General features: G+C 35.2%; 1 pseudogene; it reads left to right on the top strand.

Annotated features, from left to right (window-relative positions):
- The first annotated feature begins 536 nt into the window (after positions 1 to 536).
- LOC132903557 (uncharacterized) lies at positions 537 to 6,811 on the top strand (annotated as a pseudogene).
- The last annotated feature ends 15,585 nt before the right edge of the window (positions 6,812 to 22,396 follow it).

Genomic DNA, 22,396 nt, shown 5'->3' with positions numbered 1-22,396 from the left:
TTTAAATAAATAGAACTTGGAAACTCGCCTGCTTCTGCGAGAAGGTCCCTAAGTATGGGGAGAGCACATCCACAAGCTCCAAAAAAAATTATTTTGTTATGCGGTAGTTTGCCACAAATTCCTTATCACCAATTTCTATAGCTGCTGTACAATAACAAGCTATTTGCGTTCTTCGGCGTGCGTCAACCCTCTCGGCTTCATCCAATAAATTTAATTGTGCTGCAAGTTGAGCTATCCTGCTATCAGTCCATAAACACTTTTATCCCTTTACTGCATACGAAGCCATAAATGAATTCCCGATATTGAAATTTTTTTCTATCCTGCATGTGTATATAAAAGGTTAGTAATATTTATTTTCTTGTTCGACATTTCTGCGTCAACCGGAACGTATTTTTTGTCTCTGGTAAACGTCAGGTGACCTCACTTTTCTGCGCCGACGCCGGTTTAAAGGATTGCTGTTTATGTTTTGCGTTTTTGATTGGTGTTTATGTTATTAAAGCAATTTATAATATGGTAGCTTTAGAGGGAAGGTTTACATGCCAAATAAACCAAACAAGTATGGAATAAAAGTCCAAGCCATGGTGGACCCGAGAACATATTTCTTGTGCAAGTTTGAAGTTTATTCTGGAAAACAATCAGATGGAGATTATCAACTATCTAACTCTCCAGATGATATTGTAAAACGTCTTGTTGAACCAATAAAACGCAGCGGTCGAAATATAACAACTGACAATTTATACACAAGTACAAAACTGGCTAAGGAGTTGCTAATGCCTGAATATAAATTGACTCTTGTAAGTGCATTGAATAAAAGGCGTTAAATCAAGCGTTCCTATTCAACCCATAGTTCGGTCTTATTCACCCCTCTACCGTTCCTAAAAACCTCATTAATAAATATAAAATAATAAATATATACGGGACAAATTACACTGATTGAGTTAGCCTCGAAGTAAGTTCGAGACTTGTGTTACGAGATACTAACTCAACGATACTATATTTTATAATAAATACTTATATAGATAAACATCCAAGACCCAGGACAATCAGAAAAAGTTCTTTTCTCATCATGCCCTGACCGGGATTCGAACCCGGGACCTCCGGTGTCACAGACAAGCGTACTACCGCTGAGCCACAGAGGCCGTTATTTATATTTATTATTTATTTATTTAATTTCGAATCACCCAGTTAAATGTAGCCTTTCGGAAGGAGACTATCTGCTTCGTAAAGGATAAAGATGTGATATTTTAATATATGAATTCATATTATGAATTTATATTATTATAATCATTTTTGTGCAAGTCTTTTGCTTATAAATTAAAACTTTACACTAAAGTAGTTATATTATTAATATCATGTACGTACATATATAAAATTCGAAATGTATAAATATGTTGCAATCGGGGAATAATAAAGCTGACAAATAATAAAGTTTCTTGAGTATCAAAATCAATTTAACTTTAATAATAAATTGCAAATGTACTTATTATAATACATTTTGTATAATGATATGCTATAGCATACCATTGATACAAAGGCTGTGCTTTTAAAGCTTATGATAGAAAAATAAATATATTTAAGTTTACACCAATGTACCATCTTACCTAATAACCATGTTGTTTCATCCAAATTTTCCAAATGATTTTTAATGGGATGGGAATTCCATATGAAGGAATCATGTGTGGCCCCTCCAAAACTAGCATCCACGCTTATTATTTGCATATCTGCATCACAAATCTAGAATTTCAATTGCCAATTCTTACAACTAAATAATAAGCGTAAAATAATTTATGGAATTTATAGAGATTGGTGGCTCTGACTTCCCCACTAGGGATAAAGATGTGATTATATGTATGTATGTATAATAAATGATTAACAGATGATTGTATAAGTACTTACAAGCTGAACATTCAATGAATGGTAATGTTTTCTACAGAAATATCGTTCTTCATTTTCTGTAGGTCTTATAATAGCTATTTGTGTGCAGTCTATTCACCCTAGAACCCTAGGAATGCCAAATTTTTGATAAAATCTAGAAAATTTTAAAAATATATTATAGTATGAATCTACCAATATCAGTAAATTAAAAATATGGATACTGTTTACCTTGCCACCTTGCCCTTATTTTATTTCGGTCTTCATGGCTTCTTGGGAAAACTATATATTTTTCTCTCATTTCCATGGAGTTAATGCATGCAGTCACCTGAGCAATTGCTTTTGAAACAGTTTGTTGAGCCAAGGAATGCCCACCTATATCACCTGTAGGTCTCTGGTAAGAACCAGTTGCAAAAAAAGATAAAGCAGTTAAAACCTAAAACAAAATAGATTACCTTTGTTATTGATTTGCTTGCAAAAAGTGAATTACGAAGGCACAAATCGGTATAAGCAGGCACTTACTTTTGTCTCTACAGATAAATCGGTAGCTCTTTTAGCGACGTTCATCATAGGCCGAATCTCTTCACAAAGTTTCGTCACCAAATTTTTTGACAGTCGATATCGTTTTATAAACTCCGTATCTTCCCAATCAAAGGGGTTAAACTGATTTCGAGCTAAGAGCCTTCGTCTTCGCAAAGAAGTATCTTTCTAGGAACTCAAAAAACACAAGCTCGTCATCACACATCTTGAAATAATAAAATGAATAGGTACGTAAAATCTATATTAATTGCCGAAAATTACTTCACATATCACTTCACGTACACATCAAGAATAATTTCCGCCTTAAAAAGCTGTATTTAAATGGTTTTTCCCAATTTTATAACTTCAATAAGCCACTGGATTTTGCTGAAATAGTAACTTTTTTTGAATCGCTTACTTTGACAGCTAAGCGTATCAGTTTAGGTTTTCAACACACGTTATGGTACGGTTTTGTATACAAAAATGAGTAAATGATATCGGATTGCGACTCAGTTTTGGTGAAGACCTAAACTGGATCGTTTAATTAACGTAGTGGTACGAATTTGCGATGCAGATCAGTTTAGGCCCTAAACTGGCTCGCATTTAAAGATGATAGTAAGCCTGCAACAGAATATGGATTTTTCAGCGCTTTCAAAAACTTGCGACAGATTTGGAATATTTGATAGGGCAGGAGCAGCTATTGCTTCAATAGTTTTAAAAACCACAGACTCGGCTGCTCCAGTAATTGACAAAAACAAATTGCGCCGGGAGAGAAGTAAAACACGAAAGTCTTTAATTTCTAAAGAAAAACCCGAAAATATACCTGCATTATATTTCGACGGCTGGAAAGATAAAACTCTTGTAATGACAAAAAAAAGAAAGAAATATTACAGGAGGACGGTTTAAGAGGAGCACATTTCACTTATTAAAGAACCAGGCTCCGTTTACTTGGGTCATATTACACCAAGCTCTGGAACTGCTAAAGCTATAGTAAAGGCAATCACGAACCATTTTTCGAGCGAACATATGACATATGTCATATGTCTATAAATGATTTACTTCAATTTACAGAGAGGTAAAGGTGAACTGCCGCTTCTACGCCTACCTTGTCACACACAAGCCGTTGAGAGATCAGTCAAGGTAGTGCCCCAAGCGGCTAACACTTTGTGCAGCAAAATTGCAAGGGAAGGCTTCGTTAAAGCACAAATAGACTCTCGAAAAAATATGCCGAAATTTGAGAGCAAGAAGGATTTTTGTGTCAATTAAGAAAAACTTAAAGTGTATCTTGTATTTTTTTTTTTTTTGAGATTTTCTTTTAAATTATTTACTAGTAGTTCCTAAAGCTTGTGATTTTAATTATAAAAAATATTTTTGAGTATGATTTAGGTATATTCAATTATTAGAAGTTAAGCCAAAAAAAATGAATTTTTCTAGATTTCAAAATCAATCCGGAGTTTGAAGATGATATCCAATTACTTTAATATTTTGCATGTGGAATAAGTACATAATAAAGCACCTTTTTTGCGCTATTACGGAAAAAGAATATAACTTTTTTTTTCTCCATACTTCGGTGGCCCACCCTACCGTTCAGCCTCCATGGACAAACGAGACTCTTTGACTTGAAATGTAGCGGCCGTTCAGCCTCCATGGACAAACACTCTTTGACTTGACAATTTAGATGACTAAAACCGACTGACAGACTGTGAAAAAAATCGACATCGAGATACGACGACAAGACGTATCTTGAACGGGCAAAATTCGGTTTTTATTCAGACACAGACAGACAGACAACAGACCCGCGGCCCGTTCACCCGGTGATGTGACGATTGTGAATTGCAGGTGGGTGCTTAACAAAAAGTTTGCTGTGGACAATAATGTGCGGTTTCGGGCTAGATTGGTGGCAAAAGGTTTTTCGCAGAAACCTGGAATTGACTATACGGACACATTCTTTCCTGTTGTTAGACATTCAACACTCAGATTATTGATTTGTCTCAGTGTTAAGATGAATATGAGTATTGATCCATTTGGATGTCACTACAGCATTCCTAAACGGTTTCTTGAAAGAGACTATTTACATGTCCTTACCTGAAGGTGTTATGAACAAAAGGTTTAGAATTGAAAAGAGCAATCTATGGGTTAAAACAGTACAGTTTCTACAAAACGATAAGAGATGGCGCTACCATTCGCTAATTACATATTTTGATACAACATTATTACAGTTCTACCATAGAACGGTTCAGTGGAACTTAACTATTGCCACGTCGTGACGTCACATCGTGGTGTCACTTAGTATGAAGCGTTTGGACGAGTCAAAAAATATGTGAATATATTTTTGTCTTTATGACAACCTTTTTTTGTTTTTCACTGGTGTTTTTATTAATTTAATGGACCTTTAAAAAAATTCTCTCAACAAGCTTATTCTATTTATTTGAACGTCCAAAGTACCTATGTTTCAATTGTACTTAGTTTCGTAAACAATCAGTTCACACTCAGCGTGTACTTAGCAGTCAACGGCATGTCAAGATACGCTGATCCTTGTAGATAAAATTCTGTATTCTGGCATTAGATCTTTTCCACTGATGCCAGGAGTGATATAAGCTACTTTTTTTTCACTGTTATTCCAAGCGGATGAAACCCCGCGCAGAGTGGTAATCTAATAGTGTAATATAAAGTTAGCTAATATTTTATGTTATTGTACAGATCTTGCCGAAAACACCATCGGGAAAACCTTATGAAAAAAAATATTTTAGAAGAAGATTTAACGGCAGCAGTAGCTGCATATGAAAATGGGATGCCCCAAAGAGAAGCTGCTCGGAAATTTAATATTCCGAGAGCAACTTTACAGTTTCGACTTAGTGGAAAACCTATAAAAACTAGACCAGGTCTACCAACCATTCTCGCAGAAACCGAAGAGCAAAAGCTCGCCGAGTGGATATTTACCTCTAGCAAAAAAGGTTTTCCCAGAAGAAAGGAAGATGTTCTTTATAGTGTAGACAAGTTCATGAAAAAAACACCAAGACCAAGTAAATTTAAAGACAACAAGCCTGGAGAAGCGTCGTATAAACTATATTTAAAGAGACATCCAGAAATTGCCAAAAGAACTGCAGAAGCAGTTAAGTACGTAAGTTCCAATGTCTCTCAAGAAAATATTAGAAATTGGTTCAAACATCTAGAAAAAAACGCTTACAGACGAAAACTTAAAATCCTTAAAGATCCAACTAGAATCTTCAATGGAGACGAGACGGGGTTTCAACTTTGTCCTAAACAAGGAAAAGTTTTGGTTTTATCTATTTTGCTCAAGGTATTTATAATTGTTTTCTTATTTTTTGTCGAAAAATGAATTGAATTAAGTTAAGAGCGTTATTTCTACCTACATCGAATTTTTCGGACATTATCATTTTCATTCAAGACCATGACTGCGTGGCTTCAAAGGGTGGCTGCAAACATGTAATAGTCTGCCTAATGTGGGTTCATCGCTGTAGTGAAGAGCCTTCTCGTACCGCAGTAGAATGCTACTGGAAAAAATCCAGATTATCAAGAGTTGGATTTAGCTTAAAATTTATGACTGCAAAAGAGCTATTAAATGGTAATCCATTATTACCAGCAAATATATCAGTGCTAACAGAGTTTTTGGACGAAGCAAAGAAGAGGAAAATTCAAAATTGTGAACTTTTAAAGTACCATAACGATTTCATTTTAAGACACACATGCCATCTCGATGCATCATCTTATGTGCAAATACAAACACAAATGCGTTGATGATTTTTAAAAGAGATATGTCTCACTGAATCTTTAATAAATAAAGTTGAGGAAGAAACAAGAGAACAGCACAAATGTAATTTATGGTATGAATTGAGATATGGCCGCATAACAGCTTCAAGAGCATGTGAAGTAAGTCGTTTTAAGACAGCAAATGGCACACTTATTTCACTAATTTTGGGAGGGAAAATACCCGAAACAGCAGCAATGAGTCGAAGTAGAGTCCTAGAAGATGAAGTCAGGAAAACAGTGGAAATTAAACTAAAAACCAAGATAATTTAATGTGGACTTATGTTAAGTAAGAAATGTCCAATAATCGCAGGATCACCAGATGGTATACTCCAAGATGGTATTATTGAAATTAAATGCCCCAGCTGTAGCAACTTACAAAAGTTATGTAAAAAATGGAGGAGCTACAGAAAAGTATTTTGCTCAAATGCAACTACAAATGTACTTGACACAGAAAAAAAAACATGTGTTTTTTGTATAGCAGACCCACAGACTGTGGTAATAATAAAAAAGTGTCTTTGATAAATATACCATTTAACTTGAAATATATTGAAGTTAATAGTTTTCTGGAAAATATCAAATATACCCTTTATTATATAAGAGTGTAGAGTACATATATGTATGTACTTACATAGAAGTGTAATTAATAATATTGCTGGACTTTACTGCTACTATAGTTATGCTGTGTGCTTATGTATGTATGTTTGTTTATAATAAAAAAACAATCATGAAAATTTTTAGTTTAATTTTATTAAAGAATCTTGCAGATTTATTAATGCACATGCAATAATAATTACATTATCCAGTATCTTAATAAAATTAAAATTAAGGCAGGCATGTGGTAAAATTCTCGTTGGCGCCGAATCACTCTGCAAATCAAAAGCAATCTGTTTAGTTTCTTTGGCCGCGCTTTACTCATTTGAGCTCCTTTTTCTACACTAGGAGGCCTTACTAGTGTTACATATACCTGATTCAGTTAGATATTGTTCTATATGCTTAAAGCCCCTATCAGCCATGATACACATGTCACTATTTAAAGATTTTATTAAGTCACATGATTCTACCACACACGCGTCAGTTCTTCTGCCACCAAATCCGGGTGAAATATAATTACTCTATGTAGTATATAAGATAAACTTTTGGCTTATATCTAATGTATTAATCAAAAACTTTTGACAAACTGGTCTAAATCCTTTACCTTCGTTAATTACGTATTCAATTGATTGGCCTCTTCTGCTTTCTACATATTTCGTTTTTTTCTTTTGATAGGAGTCTTATATGCGCTTCTTACGATCCAGTCTTCTACGACGTTGAACATCTAGATTCCAGAAATATTTAAATAGACCTATTCTTCTATCCTCTAACACTTCGTAACATTTTCTTGCGTATGTGCTACCAGGTAAACATGGGTTTATTTTCATCATTTTCTCTTCTTTATCTTTAGGTGAGTGATCAAAGACCACTGTTTTCAAAGAAGTATACACCTGAGGTTGTTGAAATGATGTAGATTGGTCATCGTTGGCTGTTTCTATTTCAGTACAAGGAATGGTTATTGTTATGTTTAAGACAAAACAAATAATTAGGTATTGTCATTTACCTTGTGGGGAGAGGCTGGTGCACTGAGATACAGGCTCTGCTTAGTTCAGACACCAGTCTCTCGCAATCTTTTGTTATATTCTTTACCTGTGATTTGTTTGTTTATACAATGTAACTATAAGATTGTAGAGAAAATAAAGAAATTTTTATTTTTTTGGTTTTTTTTTAATGTCATGGGAATGATGCGCCCGTGGTATACCTATGTATAACGTCAGAGGGAGTAGTTCGATTTATCTTTTTTATCTCAACATCATCTGGAGGCATGTCCTGGAAAATATCAGCAGTAACAATTATAATGCTCAGCATAGACTCTGAAAGAGTATCAAATTGATAGGTAAAATGTATAATAGACTAAGCAAAGTGAATATCTTTCTTTATAGACATTCACTTTGCTCAGTCATGTCTATTGAGACAATTATGTACAGTAATACCCCGGACTTACGCTGTAGGTGGGTCCGAGCGGTTGCCGTGTAAGTCGAATTCGCGTAAGACGGGGTTCAACGTTGCATATAAATATTGTTTAATCATAATATATACAATACATACATATAAAGTTTGTTTAATCGGGACCAGAGTATAAAGAAAACAATAATTGAGAATAAAAATGTTTAATAAAGTGTAGGATAATAAAAAAAGAATTACATTGTTGTGAATAAAGTAAGCTCAACCGAAGTTATTTTGATGTCGAAGGCTTCATATATTCTAACAATGTTGCCTGACGAGTTAAATTTTTCTTATTTTCACGTATAATTTCCTCGTAGCATACCAGTAATTTTTATATTCCTCGTTCTTTAGTAGAAACGCGTTCTTCATAAGATTCAATTTATTCTTAAAGTAACCCCTTTTCAATTGAATTGAGTCCTTCTATTAAGTTTGCAATTGTCATTTCATTTATCGATTCAACTGGGTCTAGAGGTGATTCTGGCTATCCACTGAGGAAATTTCTTATGAGACCAGTGGTAAATGCTCTCCCTGAAACTCCAGAAGGCCACTACACTAATGTACATGTTCGAGTCAGGAACGTAATTGAGAGAACTATTGGCCTTCTAAAGTCACGCTTTCATTGCCTCTTGGCCCACAGATATACTATAAACCCCAAGTTGCTGCATCTATTGTTAATGCTTGTGTCATTTTACACAATATTGCAATAAAGCAAATCTTACAGCACCAGAATTGAGTGATGCAGTCAGCTCTCAAGAAGCTCAAATGCAGCCTACCAAATTACTCAATTAACCTCTTGCTGAAGATACTGTGAGTAGCAGCCAAAACAATCAAGCACTTCAACAGGGTGTAGCTATTCGGAATGATCTCATTCGTCGACTGTGGGATGTCCGGCGTTCCTGAAATATAAGTTATTAAGTAAAAATTATAAATTATAATGTATATAAATGTTAATTAAAATTATTAATACATAAAGTTTTAAGTCCAATTTTATTTAATTATTAGGATAAATTTTATGTTTCATTAGATTAAAATTTGTTCAACTTTATATAGCATTGTTATAAAATTTAAATACATTAATAGTTTAGTACCCAATTTAGTAACTATTTAATTTCTGTTATAAAAGTGTGTTATAGATTTAAATAAATACTACAGTTAAAATATAAATATAAAAACCTAGATAGTAATATTTGTTTGATTTCTCGGATCTCCGCCACCAGTTGTCTCAAGAGATTAGTATTTCTTTCCTCTATTTCGGCTCTGCGGCTCGAGATTTCTATGAGAGATCGGCGAGCCGCCTCCTGGGACACGGGCGGATCCCGTCGCAGCGCGCGGCGTGGGCGGCGGCGCGGCGTAGAGCCGGCAGCGGCGTGCGCGGTGACCGCGCGGCAGGAGGCTGCACTTCCGCAGCCTGCGGCGCTGGCGGGAGCGTTAAGATCCTCGACGGAATGAAAACTCTTGGGTAGCTTCCTGAAGAAATACTTAAAAATATAACTAAACCATACTAATTCACATTAAATTAATATATAAAAAGACAAATATATAATACCTATTTTGTTTTTATGAATAAATTTGAACCAATTTCAATTAAATTCAAATTCATAAATCTAGAAAATGATGACTATGTAAGACTTCATAAAATGAAAATAAAATAATAATTAATTGAACAGTAAAAAGAACTTACTTCTATTGTTGGGGTTAAAATTCTACTCGAGGCAACTGGCTGAGGTTCTATTGGTTCCTGAAACGAAATTAAGAATTTTTAATTTGCATTTAGTTTTGACATTAAAGAAATTAATACATGCATTAATTAGGACATTTTTATTAATCTTACCCTTTCAAAATTTGGTTTCACTCTAATTCCTGGCAGACCAGTGCCAAAATCCTGGCCCACAATAACCAAAAACTTCTCTTCTATTTCAGTAAGAGGCCTCACATTTGAAGGGCTCTGACTAACGCAACATTCTTTTTTAATTTTGATTTATAATCATTCCAATACTGTAAAATACAAAAACTTAAGTAAAATTCCAATACAAAAACTTTTAAGTATAAATTTAACCTTTCTTGATAATTTGAAAGTTGATGAAGTTATTAGGCTTTGTTACATACGTACATATAACCGCGACTATATCCCTTGTTGATAGGCAGAACCATGATATGATGTATGGATCAATAATAGAACGAAATTCAAATAATGATTACCTCTTACAACATAAAAAGAAATGTTTACATACTTTGCACCATCCTTTCCAATCTTTTGATGCTCCATCACCGTGCGAGTTTAAATACTGCGCTATCTCTTTCCACATTCTTTTTGAAAACTCCCTTGCTTGGGACGTTTTATTAAAGCCTGTAGCTAAGCACCTATTTTTATTTAAAAACTCCCATAGCTGCTCAAGCTGGCTGAAAGTAACTCTTCGAGTGTGGGAGACGCTATAAAAAAAACAACCACTTAAAATAGTTTTGTTGAAAGAATAAGGTCCCATTCAAATTGGCTAACACACTTGTTTATGTTTAAAATGTATGCTAGACCATTAAAGTAGTAAAAGAATTTACTTACGACATTATGATTTTGTAAAAATTATCCTTTTTTCACTTAAATAATATTCAAAAACACGCACATAAACAAACGAATCTGCCGCTAAAGGTACTCATTACGAACCACTTGACTCGAAATCAAAGTACGTTCCGTTCCGAATTTGTGTACACATCATATTGTTTTAAATGTTATAGTTAAAAATAGTCGTACATACTATTTAAATAAAATTTATCTGTAGTTTGAAGGTTTCACATAAACTTGGTAAATTTGTGCTAGTTTAGAATATATATTTTTGTATAAGTAACAAATAAATAAACATTCTTTGGCACAATATAATGAGAATTTCGTATAAAGGAACGCAAATCTAGTGACATCACCGAGCGAGATAAAATATTGAGAGATCGTATAGCTTGTTCTCTTTCTTTCGTCTGCCAGCAGCTGTCACTGGGGAGTGCGACTCAGTCAGAGACAACTTCTATTTTTTATTTGATTTCATTCGTTCACTAACGATTCAATTACGACTTTGTTTTAGTAAGGTGGTGGTATGAATTGAACGCGATTGATTTTAGGTTCCTAAACTGAATAGGTCTGTATTTGAATCGTTTTGTAATAGTTGATGGTAGGCCTGCTGGTATTTTTTTTCCATGTACTGGGCGCCTCAAAGATTAATAAGTCATCACAATTGGATTCGTTGGTAACTGAAGATGAAGATGAACTATGCTGTGGGTCTGTAGACTCTTTGACTCTGCCTGTTTGACTTTTTGCTACAGATCGCTGCTTAGAAAGTTTTCTTTTCAATGTTTTTCTGAGTCGATTGGTAGAAACAACATCAACATTACCTATTATCATTTTTCTTGAGGTGCGTTGGTCGACCAGAAAGTCACGTTCATCTTTAGGTACTTTTCGTTCCTTAGGGCAGCTACAAGCATTTAAATCCCTGCATTTGCAGGAACAAATGTCAAAGAGAGCTTTGTTATCGCGCTGAAACGTGTCAATATTTTTCTGAGGTATTTTTGGGTTGGATTTTAGAAGATTTTTATACTTGATGTGATAAGATTTTAGCATTTGACGCACTCTTACATGTGACACAGTTGGTAACGATGCGTTCTGCCAAATTTATTCAATTTTTTTAGTCACTGTCTCTGACTGACACATTTAGTCAGGTTGGCAACGTTCGCAAATATGAACCTCGTCATCATCCTCGTCCACACCTGCGCAGGAATTATGGGCCCAGCCATGGCACACGCTACAAATTACCCCAGCCTTCAGTAGACTGGGAGTATAAGTAACCACAATATATACATGCGCAATCATTTTCAACGTCTTCTGAACTAGTATCATTTACTTTTTGACGCCTCTTGTTTTTATTAATATTTTCCGGTTTTTTTTTCTGTAGCTTCTTTTTTTCAGATACCTACAAAGAATAGGTAGTAAAATGTTTGCTTTTAAACGCAAAAAAAAGTTATCACTCTTAATTCAGTAGAGAGTAGCTGTAAGAGTCGTTAACCTATTAGGGGTTCTAAAATACAATTATTTGTTGTATTTTGTCTGCTTCAACAATACTGCGTTGACATGTACGTTAAAATCGAAACGGAGCGCCTGACTTTCATCCGTTTGAATCAAGCTAAATTGCGTTCGGAAGAGTATATTCATTTACGCGATAAGCACAGAAGGAGATTCAGAAAATGTTGATCGATTGACTATTTTACCAGCGACATACACAGGTAGCCCGCGTCATATGCATGAATATGCGCAAGATGCAATGACATATGTTCGTCATTATGGTCGGCCAGATCCATTCATTACATTTACATATTATCCGAAATGGATGGAAATTATTAAATTGCTGCTTCCCGGAACATCAAGTGATCGACACGACATCACCGCACGGGTTTTCAAGCAAAAAATTCGGTCTCTAATAAATGACATTGTTAAGCAACACGTCTTTGGGATTACTCGATGCTGGATGTATTCAGTCGAATGGCAAAAACGAGGCCTACCGCATGTTCACATTCTAATTTAGTTCGTAGACAGAATTCGGCCAGATCAAATAGATGACATCATATGTACGGATTCCTGCTCTTGAAACCGATCCAGGCCTACATGATGTTTTAATCACGAATATGATTCATGGACCATATGGCACTATCAACCGCCAATCACCGTGCATGGTCGACGGCAAGTGTTCCAAACGGTATGCGCGAAAATTCACGGCAGAGACTAGTACAGGCAACGATGGTTATCCATTGTATCGGCGTCGATCGCCTGATGATAATGGTAGAACTATCACAACTAAAGTGAAAGGAAACGATTTCATAGTTGACAACAGTTGAATTGTTCCATATTCGCCACTTTTTTCCAAAACATTCAAGGCACATTGTGATGTTGAGTATTGCAATTCGGTCAAATCTATTAAATACATTTGCAAATATGTCACGAAAGGGAGCGACATGGCGGTTTTTGGTATCCATACATCCAATATCAACGATGAATTCACGCGCTTTCAAGTTGGTAGATATGTGAACTGAAATGAAGCAATTTGGCGTATATTCTCATTCCCTATTCACGAACGTTATCCCACTGTTGTATATTTGGGGTTGCATCTAGAGAACGGTCAGAGAGTAGAGAGCGTCGAATGCTGTTCCAGCGACAACACTGACCAGTTTCTTTGCGATTTGTCAAAACGATCCGTTCGCACGAACGTTGCTTTACTCGGAAATGCCACGTTATTACACGTGGAACGCTACATCGAAGAAATTTCAACGTCGGAAGCAAGTCGATGTAGTTCCTGGTCATCCAGATATGCGTTCTGCTGATGCTCTTGGTCGTATTTACACAGTTCATCCGAAGAATGATGAATGTTTATATTTGCGGTTGTTGCTGGTAGGTACATGTTCGAGGGCTAACATCATTTGAATTACTACGAACTGTTAATGGTATAGTGTGCCCCACATTTCGTGCAGCGCATGTCAAGAACTGAATATGCTTGAAAACGATACTCATTGGGACACGACAATCGCTGAAGCATCTCGTCATTTATCGTAACATCATTCACTGAACAATAGCTGTTGCGGTGAATGATTTCTTAGTAAGTAAATGATATTTTTGATGAGATTAATTATTGATTGTTGAAGATAATGTTTTTTATTAATTTTTATTGGTATTTTGAGAAAATTCAGAATATTAATTAGACAATTAATACACTAATCTAAAAAAATTCAATTCTGTTACTGATGATGGTTCAGTACTGCATAATTAAGTCAATAAAAATAATTAAGAGACCTTTTGTTTCATTACGTAGATGGGTAAAATATGGCCAAAACAAAAGCAGAGCGCTTAGCTCAACAGAGGCTATGTAAGAAAAGGAAATATATGGAAATAAAAAACGATCTAGAATTACGAGGGTGGATTGATAAGTTTCCGGCCTGACCAAGAGATGGCGCCACTAGGCCTACCTTGAGGTGGCGTTCTATAGTACCATCCTTAGTTAGCTTGTAGCTATAGTTTCAGCCCGATCGCCATTTAAGTTTAGATTTGAGTGCACACTGAACAAGACGCCTCTGTGTTTTTCTTGAAAATGGAAAAGCTGGAATATCGTGCTGTCATTAAATACTTCTATTTGAAGGGGTTAAAGCCGAAGGATATTAAAAAAGAGATGGACTCAACACTGGGGACATCCTCCCCATCATATTCAACCATTAAGCAGTGGGTTTCCGAATTTAAAAAAGGTCGTGTGACCACCTCTGATGAGCCTCGCTCAGGACGCCCTGTTGAGGTCACAACTCCAGATATGATCGAAAAAATACATCAAATAGTGCTGGAAGATCGCAGATTAAAAGTGCGTGAGATAGCTGAGACCTGTAAGATGTCATATGAACGTGTGCAAAATATTTTGCACCAACATTTGCATATGGAAAAGCTCTGCGCAAGATGGGTGCCGCGTTTGCTAACAGTTGACCAAAAATTGATTCGAAAAAATATTTCTACCGCCAATTTGACGTTGTATAAGCGTAATCCAAGCGAATTTTTGCGTCGATTCATAACCGTTGATGAAACTTGGGTCCACCACTACACTCCTGAAACCAAAGAACAGTCTAAACAGTGGATTGGACCAGGGGAACCAACTCCAAAGAAGGCAAAAACAATTTTTTCAGCGAACAAGGTTATGGCTACTGTTTTCTGGGATGCAAGAGGTATTATATACATTGATTACCTTGAAAAGGGTAAAACTATCACTGGTCAATACTACGCAGACTTATTGCAACGTTTGAGCCACGAGGTGAAAATTAAACGACCTCATCTGGCGAAGAAAAGAATCTTGTTTCATCACGACAACGCACCAGCGCACAAATCAATCGTTGCGATGGCTAAAATCAACGAACTGAAGTTTGAATTGATGTCGCACCCTCCCTACTCTCCAGACCTAGCCCCGAGTGACTATTATCTGTTTCCTAACCTCAAAAAATGGCTTGGCGGTAAGAGATTTGCGGACAATAAAGAAGTAATCAAAGCTGTAAATGGGTATTTTGAGGAGCTTGACGAATCAGACTATAGAGATGGCATTACTAGACTAGAACACCGCTATGAGAAATGTATCAGCCTTGGAGGAGATTATGTTGAGAAATAAATATAAAAAAATCTTAAAAACGTTGTTTTTCTTGGTCAGGCCGGAAACTTATCAATCCTCCCTCGTATACGCGTTGGGAAAAGAAAAACAACGGGCTAAGTATGAAAAACGTAAGGGAAACAAAAAAACAATTATCAATCACTGAAAAAAGTCCTCGTGACCAAAGAAAATTGCGTAAACAATGGAAGGAAAATTCGAAGAAATATAGACAGCGTCAAAAGGAGAAAACATTGACCAGCCCACCTTGTGTAGTGATTGTTCAAGCCGACGAATTTGCTGAAGAATCTAATAACTTAACTGAGGATCCCATTCGTTTATTTTCAAAAGAAGAAATACAAAGAGCAGAAAGAAAAATCAGATACAGGGAATTAAAAAAGGAATACATTTAACCGGTATTGTAAAAAACTTACAAAAGACTATTAATAAACAGAAAACACATAAATCTTGTGTCGCTCCTTTTTTTCTTGAGTGCACATACCCTACAACGTTGGCTTTTGTTGTTAGGGATCTTCGTGGAGAAATGCTTGCATCTCTTGGTCTTTTCTTTCACTTTGTTTTACAGACTGGTGGAGGACCTGGTGACTATATTCCTCCAGATGAGATATTGGACCGGATCACCAGTTTGCTAGGAAGCACAGCAACTGGATTTGAAGTGCCCTTTGGTGGTGACAGAGATGTGGGTTGTGGCGATGATGGTGGTTGTAGTGAAGGTGATAGTAGTCGTGAGGGTGGTGTTGGTGGTGAAGCCCAAGTAATAGACATATATTTTGACCCAAAGCCGGGTTCATCCACTGACATCAATAGTGAAACCCCGGTGCTCAGTAGCAAGGTCTATGCGGTGGAAGAAGACATTCCAATTTCTAAACCAAAAAACGTTTTATTCAGCACACCAAGAATGCGTATGGTTTTTTTTTTCATTTTAATTAAATAAAGAAGCTGTGTTAATTGGTATCAAGTAACTTAGTTTAAGATTCAACAGTTGTAAAATCCCATTAACATCATAAATGTAAAAGTTTGTATTTTTTAATATTTGTAGATTAATCTTGTTTTAAGTGCTAAACAGATTTTGATAAAATTTAAAATACAGGTTGCGTACCTGTATCCTTAATTCGGTAGGAAGTAACTTTTGTGTATTGTGTGAATACAAAGTTACAGACTTTGTATTCACACAATACATACCAACCCTATTTATTTACATTTATTTAATAATATTTTATCGGAAAGTTAAAAAGGCAGGCTGATCCCCATGCAAGTAAAATTGCCAAAGACAATGCCATCGCTGAGTATTGTAATATAAAAAAAAGTGTTTAATGGAGAAAATGGAATTTTATAAACTAAATAATAAAAAATTGTACTTAGAAAATGAAAACCATAGATTAGAATTAGAATATGTGAAAATAAAGTTGAAATAAGTGTACAGTTAGTTTCAAAATAAATACATCCAAATATAAAATATTGTTTTAATTTTATTTATATTTGTTATTTTTTTTTCTTCAACTTATTAATATTAAATATGTATTTATGTACAGGAAGAATATATATATATGAATAAATGTGGGTGCAGTAATGCAAGGGCAATATATAAGTATATATTGTTCTTGTATTATTTGTATGTTGAACATATATATATATATTTCTTTTCTTTTTTTTTTTGTTTTCATTGTACCTATGTCCGTGATGCCTACCCGGGCACCCCCGGAAGATCAGCGCTGGCCGTGTAGCATATTGTTTACAGCCAGCATTATGCTGAGGGGGAACCCTTTCGGGAGTACTTTCCCTTTCATTTTCCTCAGCTGGTAGTGCTGGCACCTCAACTTCTGGAGGGACTTCTTGCAGGTTGAAATTTCTACAAATATTGTGAAGTACTGCTGTAGCTATTATCACTGCATGAATGTTTGGCAGTGACAAACGTAAAGTATAACTAATAACAGGAAAGCGACGCTTCCAAACTCCAAATGTCCTAAAATAAAACAATTATCAACTAACTATCTGTGATAGTTACATACAGTTAGTAGGTTTAGGTTTAAAGAATTTATTCTCAAAAAAGATTACAAAATCCACTAACATGAGAAAAAAAGAGATACATACATACATACATACATATGGTCACGTCTATATCCCTTGCGGGGTAGACAGAGCCAACAGTCTTGAAAAGACTGAATGGCCACGTTCAGCTATTTGGCTTAATGATAGAACCGAGATTCAAATAGTGACAGGTTGCTAGCCCATCGCCTAAAAGAGGAATCCTAAGTTTATAAGCCTATCCCTTAGTCGCCTTTTACGACATCCATGGGAAAGAGATGGAGTGGTCCTATTCTTTTTTGTAATAGTGCCGGGAACCACACGGCACGAAAAAAAGAGATAAAAGTTCTTAAAACTAAACAGCAGTCCCGTATTTAATTAAGGGTAATATCCAGGGTATATTATACATTTTTTTTTGGTTGAACGATAACAAGCACAAAGAATAAAGCAAAGAACAAACAAATACCAAAAACTAATTCTCATAGAGTGAGCAGTTTTTAATAATATAGTCACGTAACTCGGATTTGAAAGATTGTAGGGAGTCTATATATAGAGTCTATATTTTTATACGTGGAGGTAATTTGTTATAGAAGAGTGCTCCCTCAAAGGTAATATTTTTTCGTTTAAGTTTGGTGCGTGCTCTCGGCAAAACAAGCAAACTAGGACGACGTAAACTACGCTTGGAGACTTGTGATGCGGAGTGTATTAATTATTGCTGCTTTGTACTATCTATACCAAAAAAATAAAACACGGGGACGACGAAGACTCCATGTTCATCCATTGATAGAGCAGAGAGCCGTTGCAGGAGAATTTGTCATGTTATATGGCACTTTAAGGGCTGACGAAAGTAAATTCTTTAATTACTTTCGAATGTCAACTAGATCTTTTGACGAATTATTGGCCAAGATACAGGATGAACTGGTTCATTGCAGCTTACGAATCGTGCCTATACCGATTGAACGACTAATGGTGACTTTAAGGTAAGAAAAAAAAAACATATTTACTCGTTTTATCATTATGTTTAATCAAAGTAAAGTATAGGTAAGAAAACAATATTCATATTAAAGGTAAGAGAGAAAAAAGTTTTTTAAATTGGACCTAAAGAAGCGAAAAAAGACAGGTCGTCAGCAGCAAGATCTGGCGCTTGATTACTTAATAAAGTTAGTAATTCTTTTTCAAATGCAGAATTTTCTGGATTTGTTTCCGGGCCCTTTTTTTCTCTTTTTCCAGCCAAGGTTTTTGTGATGATGCTAAATCAATACTACGGTCATTCTGCTCACCCTGTTTAGTGTTTGAAAATCTTCGGAATCTTGAGTATTTTCTGAAGATACCATACTATACAGTGAATTATCTCTATTTATTGAAGGTGAAGGAAGGCAAGGGGAGGGCATGGATTCATTCAGTGAGTCAGTCAACTTCATTCTCAACTGCTGGAGCTAGGAAGCTTAATTCATCATAATAGATGTACTTCTTGTATTTTGGTGCACCACTTCCAGAAGGCGTTTTTTTCATTGCATTCTTTGTTCTAAAAACGCATCACTGGCCGTTCCCGTTCCCGTTTTTCACCTTTGTTGAACCAGTTTTCCTCAAATAATAAAAATACTTCAGATTTCTTGCTATGGGTCGAACATATACCGATTTGCAGTATTCATTTAGGATGGGAATCGCAACAATCAGTAAGATCGTGGACGAAGTGTGTAAAGTAATATGGGAAATGCTACTCGATGAATGCATACCATCAAATACACCTGATATCTGTCATATATATATATCAGAAATCAACTGAACATAGAATGTGAAAATAGCAGCCTAGAGTCAGTAAGGAGACTCGGAAAAAAAGGGGACAACAAGATCAGACCTATTGTTATTACTAGAGACCGGATAATATGTAACATAAAAAGCTTGAAATATGCATGAAAAATGCCTAAAATATGCACGAAAACTGACAGAATATGCAACATTAAATGAGTTTTTTTTGTTTTGTAAATATTATTCCTTTAGATTTAAGTATTTTGTTAGTAAATACTTGTTTTATGTTTTACTTTATTATGTATCTTTTTAATTTATTGTTATTTGATCAAATAAAAAAACTATTAAGTTTTATATTTTTTATTAAAAAATCAGCTATCTATATCATTTATAGAAAACTATTCATTGATAATTGTTAATCGATACAGTAACATGTAACATTATTTAATATTTTTGTAAACATTAACAATCAAGTATTGTTCCAAATGTTCAGTGGTAAGATTATGTCTTCGATCATTCAAAATATTTTTATAGGTCGAAAATGATCGCTCCACATCTACTGAGGTAAATGGGCAGAATTTGAACTTGGGTGCTATATTAGCGCTTATATTTTCTGGCAAAACTTCCGTCGGTCCATTAATAAAGCTATCAATTTGACACAGATGTTCAAAGCCTGGATTATTGTTCAAAATGTTTTCAAACTTTTCTTTAAGTTTATGCGGCAACGTACTTGGCAACGTGGAGTTAAGATAGCGGATTTTATTCATTGTTTGAATGGATTCATTCAATGCCAAACCATGAGTTTCAAGCTTTTTAATACTTTCGGGTATGTGAGAAAAATTGGTGCAAATTGCAGCTATGTTTTTTTTATGGTAGAATCGTTAAAAGCTGTCTGTGAATCACAAATTGCTCTTAACTCGGCACTGTCAAAGTCATTTACCACACCTTGGATGGCCTCAAAATGTTCATTGTAAAACAGTACAGCTTCTATCCATGTCCCCCATAGGGTTACAACTGGTTCGGGAGGGAGAGGAACATTTGGTATTTTTTCTTTGTAGGCTTTAGTACGAGCAGGTGCCTTAAGAAACACTTTTTTTGTTGATGAAATCAGTTTATTTACATTCCCAAATGTGGATCGTACTTCTTCAGCAAGTCGATGTACTCCATGGGCAAAACACGTTACATGAATCAAATTGGGATAAAATACGTGGAGGGCCTTGGCTGCTTTGATCATATAGGGAGCAGCATCTGAAAGAAAAATAAATACTCTTTCTTCTGCAGATGATTCAGGAAATATTTTTTTTATACCCTCGTTCACAAATCTGGCCACCGTAGAATGATTTGTTTTTTCTAATTCTTTGCAGGCCACCAAATAGGAAGGAGAAGGTTCTAGTTTCAATGTACCAACAATTAAATTAGCTATATAACGACCACAACTGTCGGTAGTTTCGTCAGCTGAAATCCAAATAAGGTTCTCCTTCAGTTCATTACGTATTTCTTCCATAACATTTTTATAAATTGTTGGTATATAATTTTTACGCAATGTTGACTCGTCTGGTATATTTTGATTTAAGCAATATTTTCGCAGAAAGTGATTGAGAGTAGAATTTTTTAGTTTATAGAGAGGAATATTACTTGCAAGCAATGCTTCACATAAATCCATGCTAAACTGGTTGTTTTGTTTACATTTCGAGCTAGAAGCAGAAGCGGTTATAAGCTGTTGTCGTGGACCTTTTTTCTGCAATCCTGCGACGTGAACACTTGTCTTGACATGTTGGTCTATTTGAAACTTTTTAGTGCACGAAATGTTTTTCTCGCACATCTCGTCGCAAACTCGACAATATAAAACATTTCCGTCGTAAGTAAATGTTCCAGGAAATTCACTTATCCACGAAGACACACTTTTTTTTTCGGGAGGCATTGTACACACACAAAAACTTTTAACTGCAGGTGAATTATGCGAGCACGAGCGTGTCAACAATCAAAGTAACAAAGTAATAATGACATGCAAAATAGGTGGGAGTAGCGCGGTAGGCGAGCGCGCGGCGGCGCGATCATTTGTCTCTTTCATTTTTTGAGTACCTACCAAAACAAAATACGCGCGGCTGCCGAGTGCGCTACGCTCGAAAAATACCTACTGTAAATTATAGCAATAATATGCATCACTAGATATTAGTAAAAATATGCTATTAGCCTTGAAAATCGCTTAAATATGCAAATGCATATTATCCGGTCTCTAGTTATTACGTTTCTCACCATGGGTTTTAAAATTCTCATCCAGAAAAACAAAAAGAAACTAGAATCAACATCATATTACATCAAAGAAGATTTTCCTCTGGAGGTGATTAACAAACGTAAAGAATTAAAACTAGAGAACTAGAGAAATTGAAAGAACAAGGACAAAAGGCAATTATTAAATATGATAAACTTATAATACTGGAAAAAAATAATCAACAGGAAAATCTACAAAAAAACAGAAAGTAAAAAACGAAATCTATCAGAATCTCCAGAAATTACTTGCCGTACAAATGAAGAACGAAAGATAAAACAACCTGCAAAAATGAATAGAGTCAATAGCAACATAAGCAACTATAAGAAAACCTACGCTCACGCTTCACGAAAGAACATCTTCACAAGTTCAAGACTCAGGAAAAGAATAGCAATTAATAACAGCCCCTCCAACCATCCCAACACGTGAACCCCGCACACTCACACCCCGAAGCCGGCTTGTCACCGCGGAGCACGAAGACTACATCCCTCCATTTAAAAAATTATACTACATTGCCACTTTTAATGTACGGTCCTTATTATCAGAATCAAGATTAATGCAGCTGGAATATGCTGGCTTTTACCGCGTTAGGCGGTCCTTACATCAATATAGATAAAAGAAATTTTGATTAATAATTAATTTATATTATAACTATACTTGTTTTTAATACTAACTAAATATTTAAATCAAATTATTAATCTAATGTAATCATCTAATATTAACTAATTATTATTAATATGATTGTTAACAAAATTACTAGAATTAAAAAAAAAAATTGTTACATGAAGAAATAAATAAATACCAATATAATTATATACATTATCTATTTAAAAAACTTATACTTAATGCATACAGTAAATTGAAAATAATTGTAATGTAATGTAAGGAATCAAAGAAAAGCTTTTTAATTTAATTAATTTAATCTCTTAAACATAGTCTCATCCTCGCGGAACAGTGGGCTAGTTTGGGGTAGGTTGTGGCCTTGGTCAGCGCG

This window comes from Amyelois transitella, chromosome 28 (genome assembly GCF_032362555.1).
Source record: "Amyelois transitella isolate CPQ chromosome 28, ilAmyTran1.1, whole genome shotgun sequence".
Lineage (NCBI taxonomy): Eukaryota > Metazoa > Arthropoda > Insecta > Lepidoptera > Pyralidae > Amyelois > Amyelois transitella.
Note: the sequence above shows the minus strand (reverse complement) of the source record. Positions and strands in the feature narration are given on the sequence as shown.